Genomic DNA, 24783 nt, shown 5'->3' with positions numbered 1-24783 from the left:
ACAGCTTTCTGCAAATCTAAGGGATGGTGATGTTCCCTAGGATCACAATGGCGCTGTTGCAGATCTACCTTGAGAATCTTTTTTTCCCTTTTCTTCTTTTTCTTCCATCTAAATTAAACTGGGTATTTCTCATTTACATTTCAAAGGTTATTCCCATTCTCATTTCCAGGCCAACATTCCCCTAACCCCTGCCCCTACCCTTCTATATGGGTGTTCCCCTCCCCATCCTCCTCCCATTACCGCCCTCCCCTGAGGAATCCAGTTCACTGGCGCTCCAACCTTGACAGGACCCAGGGCTTCCCCTTCCACTGGTGCTCTTACTAGGCTATTCATTGCTACCTATGCGGTTGGAGCCCAGGGTCAGTCCATGTATAGTCTTTAGGTAGTGGCTTAGTCCCTGGAAGCTCTGCTTGGTTGACACTGTTGTTCATATGGGGTCCCAAGCCCCTCCAGCTCTTTCGGTCCTTTCTCTGATTCCTTCAAACGGGGTCCCATTCTCAGGTCAGTGGTTTGCTGCTGGCATTCGCCTGTGTATTTGCTGTATTCTGGCTGTGTCTCTCAGGAGAGATGTACATCTGGTTATTCAAATAATTACTTACAAAAAGAGCATGATAATAAGTGAGTGGGGGAGACATATTTTAATTCTCCTCCCTGTACCTTAGCCATCTGTGTCTTTAATATTTGGTTAGATCTCTCAATAATTGCCTGCCCTTGAGGATCATATGGAATGCCTGTAGTGTGTCTAATAACAAATTTAATACAAAAGTTTGCAAAGGCTTTAGATTGATAAGCAGGAACATTATCAGTTTTCAGATGCAGCAGGATGGCAAGAAATGCAAAAGAAGCAAACAAATGCTGCTGTACATCCTTGAATGCTTCTCCCGTCCTGGCTGTGGCCAAAATAACTCCAGAAAGGTATCAATAGTCACTTGAACAAAGGAAAAATTTCCAAAACATGAAACATGAATTACATCCATCTGCCGTAGGATTCCAGGCTTGAGTCCTTGAGGGTTAACTCCAGGCAGAGAAGCTGGAAGTGTTGTAGGACAAGCAGAACAATGTTTTACAATCTGACGAGCTGCCTCTCTAGTCAAGAAAATTGATATCTCAGTGCCTGAGCATTTTGGTGGTGAATACCATGGGAGGCGATTGCTCTACTAACATCATCTAAAAGCGAACCCTGAGTCAATAAATTTGCATATGAGTTTCCTGTGACTAAAGGTCCAGGAAGACTATTGTGAGCCCGAGTATGTCCCACAAAATAAGGAATCAAGTGTTGACGCACCAATTGTTATAATTTTTGTAATAAGGTATTAATTGTTGTTTTGTCTGTGTTGATCACAGCTATCTCAATAACAGGGAAGAGTCTATACACATTTTGAGAGTCAGGATAGAGGTTAAAATGAATCGAGGAATAATGAGAAAAAACTTCAATAACTGCATATAACTCTGTCTTTTGAGCTGAGGTAAAGGAGGTCCTGGTGTCAGTTTCAGAAACAATAACGAATGGCTTTTCCATTTGAAGAACCATTGGTAAAGAATATTTTTCCTTGATCTAAAGGCTCCATAGAGAAGGCAGAAGGAAATATAACTTGTTGTCAATTCAGAAAATGTAACAGAGGATTTTTTGGAAGATGATATAACACTTGCCCCTTAAAGGAGACAAAAGCTAATGCAAAGGAACCAGAAAAATTTAGCAACCACTCAACCTGAGTGTTGGTGCAGGGTATTCTAATCAATTCAAAATCTTTACCCAATATCCCCTAATCCTTCTCTACCCTGCATAATGAGCTGAGCTACTAAATCATAATAAGGAATCAAAACGTGGGGAGGGAGCAGGCAAATGGATCCATTCTAAAGGTCCTTGTTCTTGCCAGATAACCCCGGTGGGTGTTAGGGAAGTATGCAGGATAACACATTCACAGGCCTCATATAAATCAATTCTGACAGTGAGTTGTGCCTGGATGGCCTCCTCAAACACCTGCAGAGCCTTTTGTCCCTCTTGAGTTAACACTCAGAGAGATTTGGGACAATGATCTCTCTTTAAAATATCAAAAAGTGGCTTTAATTGGCCAATGGAAAATTTTACATAAGGTCTAATCCAGTTGATTTCTCCTAGCAGTTTTTGGAAATCATTTAAGGTTTTCAACTTATCCATCCTAAATCTTAAGACTGCATGTGAAATAGGATCAGAATAAAGAATTCTCCCCAAATAATTGTATGGGGGATCCTTTTGAAAATTTTCAGGAGCCACTATTAACCCATACTTACGCACACTTTGTATAAGGTTATCCAAAGCTTGATTCAGCAAAGTCAGGGAAGAATGAGCAATCAAAATATCATCCATAGAATGAAAAATCAACAACTCAGGAAACTGTTGACAAGTGGGAGACAAAGCCATATCCACAAATGTTTGACACAAAGTGGGACTATTTTTCATTCCCTGTGGGAGCACTTTCCATTGAAACCTCTGGTAAGGCCTTTGTAAATTTGTTGAGGGTAAACTAAAGGCAAAGGCTTCCTGTCATCTGGATGCAAAGGGATAGTAAAGAAACATCTTGCAATCTATAACACACGCAGAGCATCCTTCGGGAATCTCTGTGGGAGAGGGCAGTCCTGGTTGCAGAGCCCCTTAGCCTCCATGGCTGCATTCCCCTTCCTTACATCTTGTAACAATCTCCATTTGCCAGATTTTTTCTTAATCACAAAGATAGGTGTATTCCAAGGCCTGGTGGAGGGTTAAATATGACCGTTATCCAGTTGTTCTTGTACAAGGTGAGTAGCTGCCTGGATCTTTTCTTGACAAAGGAACCACAGATCCACCTAGACACTTTGATCAGTGGCCCAGACTGTCTTATCCCCAGTTAAGTCAATTACCCCAGAGATACTTTTCCACCTAAAAGAAGTCTAACCTCATCCTCATAATTAGCTTTAAATAAGAGAAATTGTCCCTCTGTGAGACAGGACCTGGCCAGGATAAATCAGTCTGCAGGAGTGAGCCAAATAAATGCCTACCAGATTTTCCACAAGGGAGAGGACATAAGGTGAAGTAGGGCCATATTTAGAAGTATTTTCTTTTCATTCCTTAACAAGTTTAAAGGAGATGAGTTCCCATTTCTGGATCTCCATGCTTACTGTTAGAAATAGCATCAAATGTTCTCCTTGTTCCCTGGCCTTCTACACTGCTTGCAGAATACGGGACTGAGGGGGGCTTCTTTTCTTACTCCTTTTCTTAGGCGTAAGAGGGCCCAGTCAGGATTATGATATTTAGCTGCCTCATCCTCTCTCAGATTCATCTCCAGGATCTAAATGCTCTCCCTCCTCGTCCTCCTCAGGGTCTGAGGAAGTCTCTAGTAAATCTACAATACACTGTGAAGGCGGTGGTTTTGATGACTTAGCAGTTTGTTTCTTATCGGTTTGTTTGGACAGTAGAGGCACTCCTTCCTTCACAGCACTGTTTGTACTACAAACAGACCCTGCTGATGAGCTGGGCAGGTCTGTTATCTCAGCCTGGGAAAGTGCCTGTTTCACCACAAACCAGAACATAAGCGCTTTCTCTGGAACCTGTCCTTCGTCTTCCTCATCCTTATGTTCCAGAATCCAGGTTTTTATATCCTTTCCTATGCTTTCCCATGCTGCCTCATCCAAGGTCCCTTTATCAGGTAACCAAAAGCTCACAGAACAAATGAAGAGAAGACAATCAGAGAGCTACTGTTTTTCAAAGTGAATTCTCTTTTTAAGCAATACCTTATGAAGAATCTTTTCATACATAGATCCCTCACTGGATTCAGTTTGCCCATAATAAAACTATAAAACTATCACACTATCACTTCATACCTATTCTTTCTCAGCACTCCTCTTTGGCCGAGGGGACCGTGGCTCTCACATATGGTCCTTTCCAGATCAAAAACATCAGGAAAGGGGTTTGGGGCTTACACAATTCTTCCAATTCTGAGTCCCACGAGTTGGGTGCAACTTACTGCCGGGGTCTAGCCTTGACACAGGATCCGGGTTCTCAACTGAAGGCAGGGATATCTGGAAGGTGCTTAATAAATATACAGACTACTCTGTGGGTACAAACTGACAGGCAATTTCAAGGCTTGAACTCTCTCTCTCTCTCTCTCTCTCTCTCTCTCTCTCTCTCTCTCTCTTTCTCTCTCTCTCTCAGCTTGGGGCTGCACAGACTGCATTCTCTTGTGCACTCTGCTTTTTCTATTGTGGTTTTCTTTTCTCGAACTCCCACACTCATGTACACCTTTGTTTTATTACCCTTTCATTCTCACACACACTCTTCATACACACCTCACACATATTTCACACACACCACATGCACTCTCCTTTCACTCACACACACAATCTTCATACACTCGTCACATTCTCTCTTCTCATCCTCTCCAGCCTTTCTCTTGCTTCAGTCTTTTATTAATAATCCAAAAGTAGGTAGAAAAAAGACATTGTATAATCATTGCCAAATCAAATTCAAAAGAATAACCACATCCCACAAAGAAATAAGAATTACAATTGTTGGCCAAAGTTTCAAGCTTCCCCTATTCCCAGGCCTGTGGCCAAAATAATAATAATTGTAAACTTATTATTATTTAAACTTTAACTTTTAACTTATTATACTTCAGAGCTCAAAGCTCCGAAGTCAGCTACTTGCATTTTCCTGGGAAGCTCTAATGATAAATGACATAAGCAAAGATGCCAGGCGGTGACCAGAAAGTATCAAGTTAACCCTTAACTCAGTGGTTCCGCTAGCTTTCTCTTCCTTGCACACAAAGACTCTTGTACGAGTCCCCGTATTTTGACTAGTATATAATTTTATATATTCTATACTTTCTTATCCAGGAACCACTCTCAAATGTTATATAAAACTTAATTCCTAATGCAATAACTTTTTCCTTTCTTAGGGTCCTAATGCTGGCTCTAATTCATTTTCTGATAATTACTTTAAAGTTTCTTTGCAAGTCAAGCATTAATCTGGAATCTATTGTGCAGTTATTACATTGTTTCCAAAACAAGAACACATAGCATGCACCTGGGCCATCGGGGCTGTGCTGTGCTCTGCTCCTATGTCTCAATTTCCAATTGTTTAAGAATCATAACATCAAGCAACATCTAGTTTCACAGAATTCACCAGAGCAGAAGGAGAAGGAAGTAGGAAAGTCAGATATAATAGAATAATTGTGCACACCAAGGTCATCTGAAAGGCAGCCACACAGAAATGAAATCTATACAGCCATTGTCCAGGGCTAAGGGTAGGAGAAATGGGAACAACCAGTCTTTACAAAGAGCTGCTGTGGGCTACTGAGATGTCTCCATCCTGGCCTGCTGCTGGGAGTCCCTGTCATCTATGTTGTCCCCAGCAATTATTGACCCTATGCACCACATATTGAGTAATATACAGAAAAATTGCTGCAGAAAATTGACAACATTCACAATTGAATACAGAAGTCATCCTAATGGAGAACCATGTGCTTCAGCTTTTCTTGCAATACAGCATCGATATTTACCCCAGAGATTATGACCTTCAATGTCATGCTGGGAAACAGGTTTTGACAGATGCTCTTGTCCTTGACCAGAAGTATGCTGTGTTTTTATTGATGTAGATTAGACTTAGTTTTATCATTTATGTCAATGGGTCTTTTTTTCTACAGTCTGTCTGTGGCCTGTCCTGGGTGAATTTCCCTCATAGTCCAAAGGAAGGAATCCCATTCCCCGTTGTATATTATTGTTAGGGACAACGTGGTTCCTCTGAGAGAACAGCCGATGCTCTACCCTGTGAGTCATCACCACAGCTCCTGCAGGTGGCTTTTGTTATTCCACATGAGGTGCTGTGTTAGGTGGACAGGATCACATACAATTAAATAGAGAGATCTCAGGAGATGTGTGTTCACAGGGAACTTACTGAGCTGTGCGTGCTCAATGTGTTAGGTTGTCAGGCATCCCTACAGGGCTCTGGTGTTCCCACTGCTCAGTGTGGGTCAGGATCATCCTCCAGCATCTTACTTATTTTTATGTCTTTCTAGTTTTCTCCTAAGGCTTTCATCTTATCAATACACTTTCCCAATGAGACTTCATAACTAGCCATTATGGTTAACAAGAATAAAGAGGGTCATTAAGTGGCTGCTAGCTGTGTTTGTGGGAAAGCTCCTGACAGAGAGTGCAAGCCTGCCAGGTGGTGTCGCTCATGGCAGGAGGGACTAGCAGAACTGCTGTGGTCTGGGAGCACATGGGCTAGGGGCTGGAGCCAGGCTGCCTGGTGCCCCTCTGTGGCCATTTGACCTGGGTCCCAGTGTGAGCCCAGGGTGCTCTTAGTCCAGTTGTGCTTGCTCTACTTGTCCAGTGGCCTTGTGGCATTGCTGAGCACAGCCTTCAACCTGGACACCGTGAGGAAAATGATATCCGGAAATCAGGGGATCCCTGGAGTCTCTTTGGCTTCTTGCTAGCCAAGCACTGGCAGTTGAGGCTGGAGGACAAGGGTCTGTGAGTTCCCCAACTTTTCCCATCCCACCTTGGTTACTTGCCGAACCAGAGAGAACAAGGGCACTCTCTACCACAGCACTTCTTCATGCCCATAGCCTATCAGTCTGCTGGCAGGGACTTGAATTTTTTCTGCCTGACTCTGCCTGACCCTGACCCTGACCCTGACCCTGACCTGTCCCCAGCCCTGGCCCCGGCCCCGGCCCCTGACCCTGACATCTCCTACTTCTTCAGCCCAAGACATTTGAGATCTGGAGTAGCCATTCCCTGCACCGGCCCTGCCATTAGAGTCTAAAGGCAGTGAGGACAGGCCCAGCTGACACTTATGTCTCCCCATCCCCAGATGTGTTTTGCACAGTTCTACCCTCACTGCTTAGTTTGAGGGACCCCAGTAGGTGGCAGTCTTTGCTGAGCCTCAGGTGTGCCCCTGGGGCAGTGGGGGGACTTATGATTGAGGGAGGACATTCAGGGAGATGCAGGCCTTTCTCAAACTCTCTGATCATCCATCCAATACCCTCCCTGGTTCTTGCCCAGTGGAAGTTGGGAAGCCACTTTTCCCTGTCCTGTGTGACTTTCCCTGCATTGTGAGCTCCCCTGCAGGAGATACTTTCACATGCTTCTTTAAAAGCACCTGTTCCTCAGATCTAGATCAGCTGTGAAAACAGGCTTCTCCATGTCAGTGTGCTAGCTCCTTCTCCCAGCTCAGAGCTGCAACACCAGAGGATCCTCTGGCCCCAGTGCTGTGTGAGTCCCATGGAGAAGTCAGAGCAAAGTGCCCCTTCTGAGAAGTGACTTAGAACAGAAGGTTCAGAAGTGACAGTCAACCCCCAAGTGCTTCTTCCAGGAGAAAGCAACCAGCTCTCCCTTTTAAACAGTGTAGGCTCCCACATGACCTAGTTCTGTGATTGGAGAAGATTTTCTGCAGCTTAATTGCCCAGTCAGAGTAGGACTACATCCTTGATCCATGCTCATTTCCACAACAAAAAGTCCTCCTCCACAACCCAGGCCTTGAGTTGAACCCAGGTCTTTCCAGGACCAACAGACCTGAGAGAACAGAGGGCAGTCCAGGGGAGAGAAGAGACCAGAATGATTTTAAGCTGGAGAAAACTCCCATACTAGTCATTTAACAACTTTTGTCCAGACCGTGGACTGCGGAATCTTAAGATAACATTTTTCTGATATCAGCTGATAAGTGAAGCTGAAGTCCAACCTGGGTGGGATCATCCCAGGCAGGGAGGGGATCTGACTCTGCAGGCCTGGCCAGCCTCTGTGGTCTCCTGAAAATAATTGTTGGTCAGCTGTTAATCTGAAGTGAGAGTAGGTTTTTGCCAATGCAAACAGATGAGATTTCAAGTTTCACACACTATGTTAAAGACACACATTTACACTCGGGGATTTGAACTTACTTCTGTAGAAGTGACGGTAGGCCAACAGAGGGAAAGCATTCTTGCCTTTAGCATTCTGTCTGTATCAGAGACTACAGGGACTGGCTTCCTGGACAGATATGTCCAAGGAGACAGATATTGTAATGGGGGGGGGGTGAGGTAAGAAATATCCTGGGGACAGTGATTTCAGATTGTGCCTTTAGCCAGGAATGTCTGTGTCATTAAGGCAAGCAGCCTTGGGCCTGCTAAAACTTGTCACTACTACAGGGCATCTGGTCCAGGTCCTTCTGAGATGAAGGCCTCTCTTTATAAAAGAAAAAGAAAAAGTTTATTGAGTAATGTTGCTCAACCTGTGTGTCGTGACCCCTTCTAGGAGAGTGTATGTCAGATACCTTGCATATCAGATACTTAGCATGCTATGACATATAAGAGTAGCAATATTAGTTATGAAGTAGCAATGGAATGATTTTATGGAGGGGATCATCACAGTATGAAGAGCTGTATTAAAGGGTTGCAGCAGTAGGACTGTTGAGAACCACTGCCATAGAAGCTGACACATGGGAGCAGACTCCTCAGATGAGTAGAGACCCATGCAAGTGATACTGTGTCCCACCCTAGAACCCAGAGGCAGAATCTATCCCAGGAGTCTGTGGGTCACCTTGTCTTAAATTCTCCCAGGGTCAAGAATAGCATTGATCATCTCAGCAGAGTTAGCTTGCACAGCCCACATCAGGCCCATGGCTTCCCTTTACAGAGAAGGATGTGGGTCTGAGTGACAGACAGTGAGACTGAGGGGACCCTGATACTCATTTGCTTTGAGCTGTGGTTTCTTCACCTGTAAAATGGACGTGTTTCTGCTGAATTGGGTTGTTGTGGAGATTAACAGAACATACAACCTGCTCAGTGTCTGCCTGGCATGGACACCTGCTGGTTAAATGGAAGCTGTCGATGGTGATGCATTTAAGAGTAGAATCTCTAGCCCGATACTGTTAGATGTAGGTGTTGTAAGCATTTTGTGATTCTAAGACAGCCTCGCATTAAAACAGAAGGCTCTTTTTTTAATTTTTTAAAAAAAGAATCAAGTATAAATTACCAATATGAAATAATCATACTCAGAATTGAGCTAATTCCTGTGAAGTCATTTAGTTTTTCATTTTCTGCTTCTATTTTCAAGGCATCTAGAGTAGCACTATCCGAGATCCTAAAGCCTTCTCTTATGGTGCTACCCATTCATTCCTCTCTCCTTGAGGACTTCTCAGGTGACTTAAGAAAACCTGACTTCTTTTCAGATTGTCCCCAGCTGGTGTGATCTCTCTGTCCATGGCCCTTGCCAAAAGCTGCAGAGCCAATGTGTTGTTTTACAATACAAAATTCCAGACATTAATTTTTACCAATGAAGTTTCAGGAGCCAGATACAGAAGTCAACTCCCAACTGTCCTTCCTAATTCACTGACCTCCCAGAAGAGCATTCTTCTTCCCTCTGCACACTTTCTAAAAATCCTTCAACTCAAAGTCTTTCCATTGGTTTAGTTATCTTCATTTCCTTTCAAGTCCTTCCTTGACCATCTCTGAACCTAAGTGCAGTTTTAACTTTGCAATAAAGGTGTGTGGTAGGTTAGCCTTACCAAAGTAAAGTCCATGTTTACATCAAACAACCAACCCTCGTGTTATATGTCTGTGCCATGGCGATGCTATACCACACAATAGTTTATCAGTAAATAATACATTCTTGGAGATCACAGTGTGATCAAATATTTTGTAACATAATTAGTAATTTTCGGTCTATTATATAAATTAAGTTCTTTGACGAGGATTCTGTTGATATTTGTCATATCTGAGTGCATCATCATAGGAAACCCAAGGAACATCAATCCTGGGCTTTTGAAACTGTTGCACATGGCCAACTGGGAACCAAAACCACCCAGGAGACTACTGATACTTGACACACATAAAATTAACCTCCCTGTTTTCATATAGTTTATGTCAAGAGGTCACCATTCCTAACCATGTCTCATTATCCAACCTGCTACTAAATGGAAGAGTTGGCATCAAGGAGGGCACCCCACAAAACACAAAACACCCATCTCAGATAAACATGTATGGTTTATTGAATCCAAAACATCCATGAATTTCAGGACACAATTAAAAGTCCAAATCTAAGGATAATAGATATAGAACAGAATTAAGATTTCCAGTTCATAGGTCCAGTAAACATCTTCAATAAATTATAGCAGAAAACTTCCATAAGGTAAGGAAGAAAATGCCATAACTGTACAAGAGGCCTACAGAAGGCTAAATGAACTGTACCAGAAAAAACTCTGCCATTCACATAATAATTAAAAAACTAAATACACAGATCAAAGAAAGAACTTTAAAAGGGGTAGGGTATAAATAACCAGTAATAAATAAATTCAGACCTATCTGAATTACACCAGACTTCTCAACAGAGACTCCAAAAGCCAGAAAAATTTGGGCAGATGGAATGCAGACCCAGACTCCTATACCCAGCATAATTCTCAATCACCATAAATAGAGAAACCAAGATATTTCACAACAAAACCAAATTTAAACAATATTTTTCTTTAAGAGAGCACAACAGAGGATAATATGAGGAAAACCCCAAGAAAATGAGCTAAACTATACACAAGAAAAACCAAGAAATTAATCAACTCAATAATTTCAAAAAAGGGAAGCAAACAAACATGATTTCACCTATAACCAGAAAAAGAGGAGAAAGCAGCAACCATTTGTCTTTAATATCTAACCAGATCCTCTGTCACCAGTCCCACAGCTCCTAGGGACCAAACTGCCAGCCAAAGTATATGCAAGGATGGGTCTATGGTTCTAGGTAACTGTGTAGAAGAGGACTGACTTAAGTGGCATCATGGGGTGGGAGGCCATTGACTACCCTGAGGCCTGTTGCCCACCAAAAGGAGGTCCTAGAGGTGTGAGGTGGGAATGGATATGTGTGGGTGGGGGAGCACTGTCACATAGGCAAAGCTGAGCAGAAATGGGATGTAAGATATGATGAGGGGAGTGTGGAAAGTGGGACAACATTTGAAATATACATAAATAAAAAAACAAATGATTAAAAAATAGCCAAAAATAAAATAAAGTAATAGGTAAAAGAAAAATTAAAACAAAACAAAGCAAAAGAAATCCTTGTGGTGGATTGGCCTACTTCTGCTTGTATTTTACTGCTAATTTGGAGAACTCAAAACTGGTTAATCCAAAAAAAACCTGACCCTGCCCCCAGTTAACTGTGTTTATAAAGAAGCCACCAGCCAACAGCTGCACAGCAGAGAGATGGGGGAGGTGAGCTTTGAGGGCTTTGCTAGAGAGGATCATGAGGAGGGAAGAAGGAGGAAGAAGCTGCCAGAGAATAAAGGAAGAACATGTGTGATGGAGAGGAGAGAGGAAGAGGACAGCAGCCATGGTTAAGGGAGAGGAGAGCCTGGTCCTGAGGGCTGTCCAAGGGGAACAAAGAGCAGTCAAGATGCTACACAGTCAGTAAGAGTTGAGCGTTATTGTTTGGAAAGTAGATCTGATACCATGGAGGGCAGGCAGCTGCCCAGCTACTGTGCTGATTAAGGCATATGATGAATAAATTTACAAAATATGTATAACCAGTAAGGAGCTCTATAGAGGATCCTAAAAGGAATACTTTAGTTTGAAGAGAAGGATAAAATACCAGAGGAAACAGGAAATAATTTAACAAAACTAGAACAGTCAATCAAAAGAAGCCAATAAAACCCTCAAAAATTAACAAAATTAAATACATAGGTTTAAATAATATTTGCATGTCACTAAACTCAATTCCCCAGTAAACAGACATACATTTAGCCAGAAACAGGATCACCATCATGAGAGATGTAGAGGATACACTAGGGAAACAGACCTAAGACACAGGTCCCTATAGCAATTCTATGCAGTTTCTCTATGCAGCTGACAGAATAGATTTCAAACCAATCCTGTCCAGAAGATGTAAGGACATTCATTTCATACTATGCAATTACCAAAAGATACTACAATCTAAATATATGCATATTAAACACAGCAGTCACAAATTTAAATATATAATTATCAGATAGATCTGAAATTACCCATTAGCTATAATAGTGGTTGTGATTGTTTTTAATAGTCTATTCTGACCACTTGGCAGATCACATGCAAATAAACAAAAGAGGAGGAGCAGAATTCAGTGACATCATCAGTCAAATGGACCTAACAAACTACACTGAACTATACATATATTTTCTATCAGCCTGTGGATCTATCTCCAAAATTGACCACGGATTAGGACACAGAACAGCCCTCAGGAAAGATAAGAAAGCAGAAGTAGTGTCACGCATTCTATCTAAGCACAAAGGAATCAAACTGGTATCACACAATAGAAAGTGCAGTCAGTACACACTCTCGTGGAAGGTCAGCAACACAAACAACACACTACTGAAAGGGCCAAGGGAGAAACACATAAGGAAAAATTAAAATTCCTAGAAATGAGTGACAATGAAAACACAACCACCACAGATCTATGCGATACAACATAGTTTTAGGAATTATGTTGCAGTCAGCAAAGCCAGAGCAGTGGACCCATCTAATCCCTTTGTCATGCATCAGAAGTAGAGAATGTGGAGTGTGCCCTGTTGGGTTAATGCCTTGAACTGGCTCACCACATTCCCAATTTCCCTTTGCAATGATAACATATTTTTGGCATTACACATTGGATGTATGCAATTTGCCTTTTGATTTCATAGGGGAATAATTAAGGGATTTCCTGGAGTGTCGAAAAGCACTGTGGATAAACTGTTTAGAGACCGAAAGACTACAGGGGTTTTGGAAGCTGAGCTAATGTATTTTTATGATGATATGTTTAAGAACCTATGGGGAATTGGGAGTGGAATATGGTGATCTGAATGATAATGGCCCCCATAAACTCACATATATGAATGTTTGTTGCTGGTTAGTGGAAATATTCGGGAAGAATTATAAGATACGGATTTGTTGGAGGAGTGTATGGGATTGGGCTTTGAGGTTTCCAAATTCAACACCATCTATAGTTAACACTTTCTCTGTCTCCGACTTGCACATAAGATGTAAGCTCTCAGCCAGTTCTCTAGAAACATGGTGTCCTACCTGCTGCCGTGTACCCCAGCATAATATTCATAGACTCATGATCCTTGAAACTGTAAGCTGAAATAAACTCTTTCTTCTACAAGTTCCCTTGCTCATGGTGTCTCTTCACAGCATAGAAAAGAAACTAAGATTGGAAGGAACAGTTAAGTGAAAAATTTCTCAATAATATCCTGAAAAATAAAATTCAGACATTTACCAAAAGTGTCAGGTACCGAGATCAAGCTGGCTTGACTGCAGAGGTGCAAGAATGTTTCAACACATACAAATGAATAAACAATCCACCACAGAAAACCAAGAACAGGAAACACATGATCACTGCAGTAGAGGCAGACAATCTCTTTGGCAAAATCCCACAGTGATTAATGCAAAAGTCCTGGAGAATCTGGGATATGGAGAAGACATACCTTAACATTATAAAGGCGATATGCAAGGCCAACAGCATCCTAACTGGAGGAAATCATAATGGATTTCCACTAAAATCAGGAATAAGTCACAGATGTTCATTCTTTTCATCTAATTCAACTAGTATGTGAAGTCTTATCCAAACAATATGACAAGAGAGAGATGGAAAGGCATGTTAATATGAAAGAAAGCAGTCAGAGCATTCTCATTTGCAGGCGATATGATCCATATATAAAGACCACTACGAAACCACTGGCAAACTCCTATGGCTCATGGACACATTCACTAAAATCACAGTAAAATCAATAGAACTCCTGTATACCAACAATTAATATGACGAAAGAAGCCAAGAAAACAAACCCATTCAGAATAAACATCTTGTAATATCTAAGGAAGTAAAGACTTGTTAAAATGAAATCATTAGGAAAAATAAAAAAACTGAAGAAACCAGAAAATGAAGAGGCCTCTCATTTTCATGTATCAGTATGATTTATATTATTATATCAAATCCTACCAGAGTCATCTACTGGTTTAAATCCATCCCATTATAATCCCAATACAGATCTTCATAGGAATGAAAAAAAAAATCTCAGAACTCACATGAAAGCACAACTGAGCAGGGCAGTCAGACACTGCTAACTAATAAGACAGTAAAGCACTGCGGGAGGCATCACCTTTAATGATTTCACCTTCATTTTGGGGAATAGTAAAAAAGAAAAACCAGCATGTTAATATCATGAGAGCAGACACAGTGCCTAATGGAATAAAATTGAAGAGCCTGATATTGGCCTATGTTCTTATCAGCATTTGGGTTTTGAGAAAAAGGAAAACAAACAAACAAAACAAAAAACTCACAACCCCCCCTCCCACCACCACACACAAGTGCAGTTTTCAACCTGTGGGTTGCAACCCCTTCAGGGAACAACCACATATGAGACATACTTTATACATGCTATTTACATTACAATTCAAAACAGTAGTCACCTTACATTTATGACTTAGCAATGAAATAATTTGGTAGTTGGGGTTGGTTACCACAATGTGAAGAACTGTATTCCTTGAGTTGTTCTTGGTCATAGTATTTTTCTGCAGTAACAGAAATGTGACTGATATATAAACTGGTACCGAAGTGAGTGGAGATGTTTGTGAGGAATCTCTTGATTTTTTGGAGGAGGGTGGGAGACTTTGGATTGGGAAAACTGTTGAATTATTTAAGGAGATCTTAACAGTTCTTTTAGTTTGCCACATGGGAGACATAAGTATTGTGAGTCTGTGCAAAATAGAGCCTCTCTGATGAAACTTCAAAGGATGGCAGGAACTCTATTGGTGACTGGCTTAGAAGCAATTAATATAATTTTGGCAAACAATCTGTCTCTTTTCTGTCTGTTTACTAAGAAGTGACCTGAAGATAAATAAAAAGCTAATTGACTAATTGTTTTGAGCAAACTTCAAGGGGTAGATATCCGGTGACCTTCCTCAAATGGTAGGAATGTGTGTTTGTATTTTCCATTGTTAATGTAGCCAGGACTTCAGTTAATCCCTCCACATTCAGGGTCTGGACACATAGGAAACTGCAAGATCTCCCAGGATTTGGAAAATATCCCAATTGCTGAAAGGTCCCAAAACATGTTGTCACCCCACACACATTGGGAAGCAACTTAAAGGAACATGACCCCCTCATTCTCAGGAGGAAGGGTGGGTGGGTGGTTATTTGTCTGCCGTGGGCTGTAGATGATTATTGTCAGTTAGGGGATTGGTTGCAAGTTCTTACTGGCCATGGTCAGGGAGGAAACAGTAAAGCAGATTCGAATCAGGGATGTCTTTCTTCCTTTCTCTTTCTCTCCTCAATTCTCTGTCTAATGTTGTGGGAAATCAGGAGAAGGGACTAAAATGACAAAATCATAGATCACTGTATCTCTCTTTATACTAGAAAGCAATACCAAGTCTCAAATATTTTAGGATGGCATGGATTTTTGAATGATGATAGAATTTAAAATTGTACTTGCATAAATGATTCAATTCATTTTTAAGACATAAGTATATGCAACTTATTCACAATGTGGTGTAAAATTCTAATTTTATAAAATTACTACTGCACACTGCCGTGGATAATTAAGGAATTCAAGCTAGTACTTTCCAACTATAAATAATCAGTCTTCCAGTCATGTTAGGTACTGCTTTAGTTAGGTACAGAAATAAGCTTGATTTATCTTCCTGTGTATGTTTTTAAATTTAAGTAGGAAGTAAATCCCTTGGGAAAAAAAGCCACATTTGTCCACTGAGATAGACATTACATACCAAGGTGGTTCTCAAATCCTTTAGAGATCTGAAGAATCTGCCATTTCAGATGTCCTAATAGTTAAAGGCTTTTCACAGTGGGAGAGACCTCAACTCCTGGTAGTGTCCCCAATCTATTCTGAAAAAGATGATGGGCTCTAAAGAACCATTGGGTGAAATACTACCTACTTACCTCTACTGCTGCCAGAAAGCTGTCCAGACTGTGCAGAAGTTGATCATGGGGAAGTCTGTGTCCCACTTTTTGGAAAAAAAAATAGGAGAGTCCTTCAAGTGACCTGCTTCAAAGGATTGTTGTCAGAGCTCCTGGCCTAGTGAGTTGAAGGTGGATGCCACAGTGACACAGGAATATTTGCTGACTGACTCCCAGGGTAGCCAACAATTTCTGTCATTTCTTTAGATTTGGAAGCTGTTTGCTCTGAATTTCCTTTTATTCAGGCAACATTTCTCCTCCTCAGATCTTGGATGGGGTTGAAGATTAGATAGTTTAGTCTTAACCTTTTCTTGTTATGAGAATCAGAAAAACAAACTTGTTCACCATCGTGCAGAAATGTGACAGCCAGGAACCTGGACAGGAACAGGGTGGACATGGGAGGCTCAGAAAGCAGGGCTCTATGGACAGTCCACAGCAGTATCAAAACTCCTGCGATAACCGCTCTGGCACCATAAGTCCTGAGAGAGGATGGGGATGCCAGGAGAGTGTGCGTGGTCTGCCCACTGCCTGGGACTTTTAAAAGCTTGTACCACCCCCGAGCACGTAGAAGAGCTTGAGCAGAAAGAGGCCGATGCCCAGAAGCCGCTGCTGTGGTAGGAGGCAGTTATGGCGGTTGGAGGTGGGGGTAGAAGCAGAGGAGGGATGGGAGAAGACTGAGGAGTTTCCCCAAAAGACAAGAACAGACACCATCCTTACTACTCCAGAACCCACGTAAATCCCACCCCACCCCTAAAATGCCCAGTCCACTGCCAAACCTCCCCACGCCAAGCATTCACAGCTTCATCCCCACTGTGCTTATTTCTTAATTTTTTTAACTTATTATTTATTCTCTGTGAACCTCACATCCTGCAGCTCAACTCCATTCATCTGCCCTCCCCTCAGGTCTGCACTCCACCCTTGCATCCTGCTCTAAATCAGAGCAAAAATAATCTTCGTGTGGAAGCTGAATAAAGAAAAAGAAAAAGAAAATTTGTACGCAAAAAATGTGTCAAATTTTAAGGATGAAAGACATAAACGCTTAAATTGTTTGGAATTAATGAAAGTACATTTGGTCTCAGAAGACTTATTATGGTTAATAAATGCAAGTTATGATAGATAAGGGATACAAAGCTTAAAAAGTGATAGAAAATGATTTAGGTACAAAATTTTAGACTAATATAATTTAGATAATGAAGTACCTTCTCCAATTTTGCAAAATACGAATGGACAGAATATTGTGACAGTAATTCTTACGTGATGCATCTCATAAGTTTTCTTATTTTATCTAGCTTATTAATGTTAAATTAAAGGTATTTCTTGGAGTAAAAGGGGAAATGCTGAGGTGACCTCCCTTTGTACTAAGGTGTGTCAACTTTCAATTGTTAGTTCTGTACTGGCAGTCAGCTAAGTGCTGGCAGGATTTCTCTTGTCATTTCTATGTCCCATCATCAGCTTTGCTATTTTGTGGATGTTTGTCCTTCTCACCAGCTCAACACAAGCTAAAAGATGTATCAGGTGTTGTCTCACTGCCAATTGGATGTAATAAAGATCTGATGGCCAAGAGCTGCGTCAGGAAGTATGTGGGCAGAACTTCCGGGCATAGAGAGGGACATAGGCAGAGGCAAGCTGAAGCAGGAGATTCAGAATAGTCATGGGCAGGAAGAGATATGGAACAGACCACGGCAGAGGGGTAAAGAGCTAAGCAGCAGGTGGGTCTCAATGGTAGAAGAATAGGGTTAAATTTTAGAGAAGATGAGGGACTGCCCAGTGAAAGGCCTAAGATTCAAACTATGTTCGAATTCTCCATGTCCCATTTACATCTCAGGCAGCTCTGTGAAAATAGTACCCAATACAGTATTAACATGGCTTTGAGCCTGTGGTTTGGTTACTTTTGGTCACTGTTCCTCAAGACTGCAGGAGAAGGAACAACACACAGGGCAAACACATGAAAACCATGTGCAGCTTAGAGTGGAAAAGATCACTAAGAAGTTTAGTGTCACAGCAAAGTCATGTGCTGAAGAGGAGGGTGACATAGTTAAGGAGATGAATGTTATTAACGATAAGCCTCCTGCCTCTGTACTGTAGAGATGTGGAAGGTGTCCTCAAGGCAAGACTCTTACCAATTAAAGTTCCAACTTGGAAAAGGGAGCTCAATAGATTTCGAGCTCCTACAAAGCAAGTGCATAGGGAAGCTGCTGCAGTTGTCATCCAAGCAGGCAGCTGACAGGTCAGTGCACCTCATGTGGCACGGAATTTGGAGGAAAAAAGATTTTAAGATTCAGGATGACATGAACAGGACCAGGCGACTCTCGCATTTATGTTTTTATTATTTGAGGCTTGAATTAGAATGATACTCATAGTCTGATGTTTTTTAGTTTTCTTTCATTATTTTATCTACATTTCCAATTTATCTCCCACTCCATGTTCCTCTACATGGCCCCCTCTTCTGTCCCCCACACTCTCTCCCTATGAGATTTCTCCTCCACCCACCAATTCACTCCCGCCTCAGAGGCCTAAGTTCCAATATCATGGTTCATGAAGCTTCCTCAGAAACAAGGGTCTCCCGTCCCAGTGATCCCAGATAAGCTAGTCCTCTGCTACATATCTACCTGGAGAAAAGGGCACACCCTGATTCTTTTATTAGTTACCTTAGTTAAGGTGTCTTCACAGCAATAGAGCAGTGACTGACAGGCTTATATTCACTTTGCATCCCAATTGCTGTCCTTTCTCTTGTTACTTCTCTCCCACAGTTCCTCCCCAATGTCCTCACACCATCTCCTCTGAGAGAGTAGAGGAATATCCCTCAGAGTGTGCATCCACCAAGACACATCAAGTTTTTGTAGGCCTGGTGCACCTTCTCCCACTGAGGCCAGGGAAGACACCTGAGTTAGGGTATCAGATTCCACAGACAGGCAAACCTTTGTGGATAGCCTCGGCTCCAGTTACTTACAACAGTGTATGTAATACTGTATTAAACTTAGTAAGGTTTACTTACCTTCACCTGGCAACTCATCCTGAGAAACAGTGCTCTGGCCTGATGCTTTTGTTTTCAGCCCTATCTTCCTCTTTCTTCTGTGCTTACCACTGTAACACAGGAGAAGCTTCTAATATTCATGTTGCCAGATCTTTCCGGTCTTGGGGGATAATTCTATTCTGAGTTGTATATGGATGTAATATCTTCTTTACGTATGATGAATATATACTTCAGGAAAGGACTGCTTCCTTGTTTCTATTAAGATCTAATATGACGAAAGGATTCTGATTAATATTCCAGAATCTTAGGCCACCAGGTTGGTATGTCATCACTCACTGAAGTGAGGTGAATTTTATAACACCTTTTGGCCACCCACTTTCAATGTCATTATGTGGTATTGCCTTAGGCTCTTTTCTACATTCCCCTGCCTTTGGCTGAGTATATGTTTGAGGTCTCTCTGTGACTGTGCAAAGGAGTAAGAGCTAGGGCTGGGCCACAAAATAAGAAAGTACTTGTTCATCCAAAAACAAAAACAAAAAACAAACAAACAACCAAAAAAAGCTCTAGGGTAAAATATCGGTGCTAGTGCTGAACTGAACTGCCAGAGGTAATTTTTTAAAGTAAATAACACTATCTTGGGGCTGATAATATGAATCAAATATCCTGCAACATAAGTTTGCAATGTTGCCTGCATTTTATAAATCAAGTCTGACCACCGTTTTGGTTCTTTCCAATCATGTCTGAGTGCATCATCACGGGAACCCCAAAGAAAATCAGAAATGGGTCCTTGAAGCTGATGCACAGGGCCAGTATAGACCTGAATATTACAGAGGACACCTTGATTCTTAACACAAGGGATCATTTCGACATCCCTCTTGTCACATAATTTATGACAAGATGTCACCTTTCCTAACCTTAGCTTCTTTTCCTAAGTGTTGCTGAAGGGAAGATTTGGTGTCAAGAGGTCTGGACTCAGACCACAGGAACACTGAATTCATTTAAATAGTGTAGTTCATTGAATGCACACACCAATACAGTTCAACCAGAGCAACAGCTCACAACTGTGTACTGGACATTGCTAGGCACAGCTCATTGCAAAATCCACATGGGCTAAAGCACAAGTGCTGGAAATGCTGCTGTCTATGGGCCCTGACTCGGGTCATTTTACACATAGTTGTTCCTATTTTCCTTGAATCTAATGGGTCCTATGTGAAGCTCATAGTTGGGGAACTTGTTAAGATTAACAAACCTCGTAACATACAGAATATAACAGGGTATGTGACCAGCACCACACAGTTCAATGTCAGGTTTTTTTGTTTTTTGTTAGTTTGTTTGTTGGGATCCATGATGTGGAGTATCTCTGATGGCTTCCTTCTAATCCCTTGAAAGGATCCCTGGGGATTGGCCTCAGTACATCACACTTCTTGATGGGGCAACAACACTCAAGGAAGCTTGAGATTGTCATAGGCACAGTATTATGCTACATATACAGAGTAGATAATACTACGATGTTCAGATGATGATATCCATTTGTATGCACTCTTAAGGTGAACCTAAGGAAAGAGAGATCAAGGTACTTAGAATAGAAAGATCAGTCCCAGTTTTTTTTTTTCTACCATTCCAAACTGAACGACTGGTAGGGAGAGAATGGTAGATAATCGAGAATTGGTGGATGATGCTTTGAATGCAGGGTGGGTTTCTGTGCTGGTTTTAGACAGGATCTCAAGTATCTGTCTAGGAAATTGTCCATTTCCTGAAGATTTTCAAGTTTTGTTGAATATAGGTTTTTATAGTAAGATCTAATGATTTTTTGAATTTCCTCTGAATCTGTTGTTATGTCTCCCTTTTCATTTCTGATTTTGTTAATTTGGACGCATTCTCTGTGTTCTCTCGTTAGTCTGGCTAAGGTTTTATCTATCTTGTTGATTTTCTCAAAGAACCAACTTTTGGTTCTGTTGATTCTTTCTATGGTCCTTTTTGTTTCTACTTGGTTGATTTCCGCTCTGAGTTTGATTATTTCCTGCCTTCAACTCCTCCTGGGTGTATTTGCTTCTTTTTGTTCTAGAGCTTTTAGGTGTGCTGTCAAGCTGCTGACATATGCTCTTTCCTGTTTCTTTCTGCAGGCACTCAGCGCTATGAGTTTTCCTCTTAGCACAGCTTTCATTGTGTCCCATAAGTTTGGGTATGTTGTACCTTCATTTTCATTAAATTCTAAAAAGTTTTTAATTTCTTTCTTTATTTCTTTCTTGACCAGGTTATCATTGAGTAGAGCATTGTTCAATTTCCAAGTATATGTGGGCATTCTTCCTTGATTGTTATTGAAGACCAGTTTTAGGCCGTGGTGGTCCGATAGCACGCATGGGATTATTTCTATCTTTCTGTACCTGTTGAGGCCCATTTTTTGACCAATTATATGGTCAATTTTGGAGAAAGTACCATGAGGAGCTGAGAAGAAGGTATATCCTTTTCCTTTAGGATAGAATGTTCTATAAATATCCGTTAAGTCCATTTGGCTCATGACTTCTCTTAGTCTGTCTACATCTCTGTTTAATTACTGTTTCCATGATCTGTCCATTGGTGAGAGTGGGGTGTTGAAATCTCCCACTATTATTGTGTGAGGTGCAATGTGTGTTTTGAGCTTTAGTAAGGTTTGTTTTACATATGCAGGTACCCTTGTATTTGGGGCATAGATATTTAGGATTGAGAGTTCATCTTGGTGGATTTTTCCTTTGATGAATATGAAGTGTCCTTCCTTATCTTTTTTGATGACTTTTAATTGAAAATTTATTTTATTTGATATTAGAATGGCTACTCCAGCTTGCTTCTTCTGACCATTTGCTTGGAAAATTGTTTTCCAGCCTTTCACTCTGAGGTAATGTCTGTCTTTGTCTCTGAGGTGTGTTTCCTGTAGGCAGCAGAATGCAGGGTCCTCGTTGCGTATCCAGTTTGTTAATCTATGTCTTTTTATTGGGGAGTTGAGGCCATTGATGTTGAGAGATATTAAGGAATAGTGATTATTGCTTCCCGTTATATTCATATTTGGATGTGAGGTTATGTTTGTGTGCTTTCATTCTCTTTGTTTGTTGCCAAGACGATTAGTTTCTTGCTTCTTCTAGGGTATAGCTTGCCTCCTTATGTTGGGCTTTACCATTTATTATCCTTTGTAGTGCTGGGTTTGTAGAAAGATATTGTGTAAATTTGGTTTTGTCATGGAATATCTTGGTTTCTCCATCTATGTTAATTGAGAGTTTTGCAGGATACAGTAACCTGGGCTGGCATTTGTGTTCTCTTAGGGTCTGTATGACATCAGTCCAGGATCTTCTGGCCTTCATAGTTTCTGGCGAGAAGTCTGGTGTGATTCTGATAGGTCTGCCTTTATATGTTACTTGACATTTTTCCCTTACTGCTTTTAATATTCTTTCTTTATTTTGTGCGTTTGGTGTTTTGACTATTATGTGACGGGAGGTGTTTCTTTTCTGGTCCAATCTATTTGGAGTTCTGTAGGCTTCTTGTATGCCTATGGGTATCTCTTTTTTTAGGTTAGGGAAGTTTTCTTCTATGATTTTGTTGAAGATATTTACTGGTCCTTTGAGCTGGGAGTCTTCACTCTCTTCTATACCTATTATCCTTAGGTTTGATCTTCTCATTGAGTCCTGGATTTCCTGTATGTTTTGGACCAGTAGCTTTTTCTGCTTTGCATTATCTTTGACAGTTGAGTCAATTATTTCTAAAAATATGGAACGCTTCACGAATTTGCGTGTCATCCTTGCGCAGGGGCCATGCTAATCTTCTCTGTATCGTTCCAATTTTAGTATATGTGCTGCTGTAGCGAGCACCAGGATAGACATTCTTTATCAGCAGGTCTCAGGGTAGAACTGGATATGTGACCCTGTTCTACAGCACTGTCCAGAGTGGTAAATGCAGCTTCTGAAGAGGAATGCAGGCCTTGCCTCTAGACCTCCACCTTCCAGGCCTGTCTGGAGAGCCTGATGCCCTGGCAAAAGAGACTCCTTCTCTCCAGAGGAGCACTGCAGTCAAATGACATATCAGTGATGAAAACTATCAGTCCCCAAAGGCATGCCACTGAGCCGAGATAGCCTCAGTCATGCACCTCTGCCCATCCCCAGTTCCTCGTGTCAATAACTCAACCCTTTCATGAACTAGATGGCAATACTTGAGGCAGGATGATCAGTAGTTTACTGACCAATCTGGGCTCTATGAGACGTTCTCACTGAAATCAGAGCCAGCAGGAAATTCAGTATGAAAGCTCTTTGTAGCCAAGCTCAACAACCCGGTTCAGAGCCTGGGACCCCACACGGTAGGATAAAGTGACTCCCATGCTTTTTCCTCTACCTTCAACACTCATGCTTTGGAATGCACACCCCTACAATGAGATCAATACACATGGAATAAAAATTAAACATAAAAATTAATGAAGACAATGCAGACAAGGTTTTAAAGGATCCTGGGAGTCCTCACTCTGCACTTCCCTTTCCTTTGCCTTGGGAACATCACCTGCACCAGAGGCTGAGACTTCCTCCAAGAGAGAGAGGAGAGATGCACTGTTCATTCCACTGGAGCTGTGCAAAGACCAGAGCCACCCGCCTTTTTCTGACAGTGGGAGCTGGGCCCAAGTGTGGGCTGCTCCTACTAGAGGCACCACAAGAAGAGGACCACCTTCCTCAAACCTTCCTGGAAGTCAGAGCACTGGCTATGGACGTCCCTCAATCCTCAGAGGACTCTCTTTCAGTGATGGCTCAGAGCCTGTTAGGACAGAGAGGGACCAGAGCTTCCCCCCAAAGCAAGATCCCGGTCTTATCTGACAGGTATGAGGGCTTAGGGATGGGACAGAGGATGTGACAAGGTTACATGTAGCACAGGGGCTAGGTTAATAAAGAAATCAAAGAGGAAAGAAACCTGGAAGATTCCTCATCTGTTCTTTTTGCTCTGTTCGTAGGGATGAGGTGGCAGTGTGGGGTAGAGGACTAGGACACAGCACAGCCTTCTCTGCTCATGGTGAGATTTCTAGGCTGCCTGGTCACTGTGACCAGCATCTTTTCAACTGTGCCATTCTACTACCAAGGCTGACACAACTGGTAGACCATGTAGCAATAGGACTGTACTGACTTAGGGACATTTGGAATCACACAATGATCATGTGTCACAGATGGGTTTCTTTTTTTAGAAAAGGATTAAAACAAAAACTATTTATTTTGTCCATCTGAGTGAGTACACTGTCCCTGTTTTCAGACACAACAGTAGAGGGTAGAAGATGAGATTAGAAATGGTTATGAGACACAGTGTGGTTGCTGGGGATTGAACTCAGATCCTCTGGAAGAGCAGTCAGTGGTCTTAACCACTGAGCCATCCCTCCAGCCCCAGTATATTGTATTTTCAATATTGTTTGTTTTTATTTCTTTTCTCACCTATGTCTGTATGGCGTTTCTGTGAGTACAGGTACTCATGTGCCTGTGTAAAGGTCAGGGACAACCTGAGCACAGGTCCTCACCTTCTACCTCTCGTCCATGGCTGTGTATGCTAGGCTAGCCCTTCCCCTAATCCTAGAGACTGTCCACTTTAGGCTCCTGTCTCCCTGTGGGAAGGGCTGGATGACAGACTCTACTGCATCCAGGTTCATGTGGCTTCTAGGGACCTAAACTGTTGTTGGGCTTGTTCAGATGAAAATAAACACCATTTCACAGCCCTGGATGGGCCAGGCAGCGCACGGGTCTTTGCTGCTCTTGCAGAAGACTTGAGTTCAGTCTCCAGCACCAGGGTCAGGTGGCTCACAACCACCTGAGACTCCAGGTCCAGGGACTTCCAAGCTGTTCTGGGTAAACCTACATGGCAAAAGCAGGGCTGGGAGCTGGAGGCTTCTGGTGTTGGCTTCTCCCTGCAGTAGGGGGCAAATCATG

At 41.9% G+C, this 24783-nt stretch overlaps 1 protein-coding gene and 1 non-coding gene across 4 annotated transcripts in view; one reads left to right on the top strand and one right to left on the bottom strand.

Moving 5' to 3' along the window:
- LOC147999107 (uncharacterized) overlaps window positions 1-24783 on the top strand; it is a 924037-nt gene that overhangs the window by 347381 nt on the left and 551873 nt on the right. The window lies entirely within an intron of this gene.
- On the bottom strand, window positions 22598-22704 carry LOC147999132 (U6 spliceosomal RNA). The gene has a single exon (XR_015644471.1). It is a non-coding gene; the product is annotated as a U6 spliceosomal RNA (small nuclear RNA).

Source organism: Rattus norvegicus, chromosome 19, assembly GCF_021556685.1.
Source record: "Rattus norvegicus strain SHRSP/BbbUtx chromosome 19, alternate assembly SHRSP_T2T, whole genome shotgun sequence".
Lineage (NCBI taxonomy): Eukaryota > Metazoa > Chordata > Mammalia > Rodentia > Muridae > Rattus > Rattus norvegicus.
Note: the sequence above shows the minus strand (reverse complement) of the source record. Positions and strands in the feature narration are given on the sequence as shown.